This window comes from Myotis davidii, unplaced genomic scaffold, assembly GCF_000327345.1.
Source record: "Myotis davidii unplaced genomic scaffold, ASM32734v1 scaffold701, whole genome shotgun sequence".
NCBI lineage: Eukaryota > Metazoa > Chordata > Mammalia > Chiroptera > Vespertilionidae > Myotis > Myotis davidii.
Window position 1 is genome coordinate 497,740 of NW_006291552.1, and position 3,079 is coordinate 500,818.

At 42.8% G+C, this 3,079-nt stretch overlaps 1 protein-coding gene across 2 annotated transcripts in view; it reads left to right on the forward strand.

Moving 5' to 3' along the window:
• The window catches only part of BRCA2 (breast cancer 2), a 78,824-nt gene that overhangs the window by 70,262 nt on the left and 5,483 nt on the right, over nt 1–3,079 (forward strand). The gene's annotated exons all lie outside the window — the stretch shown is intronic.

Genomic DNA, 3,079 nt, shown 5'->3' on the forward strand with positions numbered 1-3,079 from the left:
AATTGGTGAAAGAAATAGACTTACAAGGCCAGGAAGCGAAGAGAACCCCAAAGAAAAGGAATCCAAAGAGGACCACACCAAGACACATCATAATTAAAATGCCAAGAGAAAAAGACAAAGGGAGAATCCTAAAAGCAGCAAGAGAAAGAAACTCAGTTACCTACAAGGGAATACCCATACTACTGTCAGCTGATTTCTCAACAGAAACCATGCAGGCCAGAAGGGAGTGGCAAGAAATATTCAAAGTGATGAATAGCAAGAACCTACGACCAAGATTACTTTATCCAGCAAAGCTATCATTCAGAACTAATAAATTTGAAAAGTGAAAGGGATAACTCATTTGCAACAGGATAAACGAATCATTATCTGAGAATGGCAGTTATTTTCATTCCTAGTATTTATAAGGGAAACGTAATTCTCAAGGCAGCAGAAACAAGACACTGTAAATAGTAGTAAGACTGAATGTTTAGTGCCTAGACTTTCCTAGCCTCAGTCCTATCCTGGCTTATGTAATTGTGCCTTTACGCTTTGTGCACTGAAAAAAAATTTAAGTATATTTTTTAATTTATTTCAGAGAGGAAGGAGGGGAGAGATAAAAACATCATCTATCAGCTGCCTCCTGCACACCCCCTATTGGGGATCAAGCCTGAAACCCTGGCATGTGCTCCTGCCCGGGAATTGAACTATGACCTCCTGGTTCATCAGTTGATGCTCAAGCACTTGCAACACCGGCCAGGCAGCACTGAAAATTTTTTAACTTTTTATTTTGAACTAATTTTAGACCTTCAGAAAAATTGCAAAAATAATAGTTTCCAAATACCCCTCAGCCAGCTTTCTGTAATGTTAACATCTTGCATAACCATAGTACAATTATTAGAATCAGGAAGTAAACATTGGTACAATATTATTGCCTAAACTTTAGATTTATTTGAAGTTTTTATTCTACTTTCCATTTTCTATTCCAGATCCCACTTTTATTTAATCATTATTTCTCCTTAGTTTTCTCTAGTCTTTAACATTTCCTCATGATCTTGACACTTTTGAATGTACTGATCAATTATTTTGTAGCATTTCCCTCAATTTGGATTTGTCTGATTTCTTCTCAGGGTTGAAGTTATACATTTTTGGCAGAGTTACCACGGAAATTATATATTTTTTTCTTCTCTACATCGTATCAAGGGGTCAGTGATATTGGTATTTTTTATTGCTGGTAATAGCAACAACCTTAGTTGGTTCAGACGGTGTCTGCTGGGTTTCTTACCTGTAAATAACTGACTTTCCCTTTGTCTATAATAATAAAAGTGTAATATGCCATTTAGACCAGGCATCCTTTCAGAAGAAACAGAGCTACAAGGGAAGCCCGGTCCTGAGTGCCAGAGGGAAGCTGGTGCTGGAATCGGGGAAGGAAGAAGGACAGTGTGATCTAGATATGAAACCTCTGCCTTTATGACAGATTTCGTGCATCAGGCCTCTACTAGTTAATAAATATCTTGGAGGAGGTTCACATCCTACTTTGCTGCAAACTTTCACCCATTCATTTAGCATCCTTGAGTTGATTTTTGTTTGCAGCATTTTGTTACTGTGGTATTTGCCTAATGGTGGTTTTCTTTTTTCCTTCTACATTCATTGGAATTCTACTGTGAGGAAGAGCTGCCCTCTCCCCCATTTATTTATTTCATTTATATCAGTATGAACTTATGAAGTTATTTTATTCTTATGGGTTAAAATTCAGTACCTTTATCACTCCTATTGTTTAAGTTTGGGCCATTAGGAGTTTTTTCAGGTTGATTCCTGTATTTTTTTAGCACTTCCTTCCTTTGTTTGGCATCATAAGATGTTCCAGGCTCACCTTCTAAGTTCCCTGCCCCAGTTTGGAAATCAGCTAAAGTGAGTCCTCATATAACGTCAGTAGGTTTGGCAAATTTAAGCAAAAAACATAGCAAAACCAGTTTTACCACAAGCCTGCTGATACAAACAAAAAGAGTTAAGTTCCTATAGCATCTCATCAACGTTATAATGAAACAATGTTGAACAAAATGACCTTATTTGAGGACCTGTTGTACTTCTCCAAGAGAACCTTGGATCCTCTTTCTTTCTTTTATTTTTGAGAAAATGGTATTTAGAACCAAAATCTAATTGCTAGATGTGCTCCTTACTACAGTGGCATCATTGCTTGTATGCCCTTTCAAGCGTAAAGAGCTAAGAAATATGTTTATGTTCCAACTTGGATTTCCTTGTAACTGGTTCATTCTGTCTGTTTGGGGGATAAATGAAAAATAGGTGGAATATCATTGTCCTCCACTGAGTCAGAACTTCACAGAAAGACAAACCAGGGAAGTGTCCCTCCCCCCCCCCCCATCCCTGCTGACCCAGTGCTGGTCCTTTTTCCCCCCACCTATACCCAATCCCTGTAGTTTCTGGTTTATCTTCCTGTATGTTTTGTACAAATGGTCAGATACCTGTATATTTGCCTATATTTTACTAGAGGCCCGGTGCACAAAAATTAGTGCACTGCGGGAGGGGGGTCCCTCAGCCCAGCCTGTGCCCTCTCGCAGTCTGGGACCCCTTGTGAGATAACAACCTGCTGGCTTAGGCCTGCTCCCGGGTGGCAGAGGGCCGGCCCAATCCCTAGGTGCAGCCCCTGGTCGGGCTCAGAGCAGGGCCGATCATGGGTTTGGGGCGCCGCCACTCTCACACTCAGGGCAAGGCCGATGGGGAGGTTATGGCTCTACCCCGTCACACACACAGCAGGGCTCGTGGGGTGGGGTTGGGCTGCCGCACCCTGTCACACATAGAGACTTAGGGTGATCAGGGGTTGGGGAGCTCCCCCCTATCACACAGAGCAGGGCCAATAATGGGGTTGGGGAGCTCACCCCTGTCACGAACAGAGCAGGGCGGATAGGGAGGGTGTGCTGCCGCCCCTGTCATACACAGAGCCGTAGGGCAATCAGGGGGTTTGGGTGCTGCCCTCTGTCACGCTGATCCCGGTGCCGGGAGGCCTCGCGGCTCCGCTGATCCCGGTGCTGGGAGGCATATTACCCTTTTACTATATAGGATAGAGGCCTGGTGCACGGGTGGG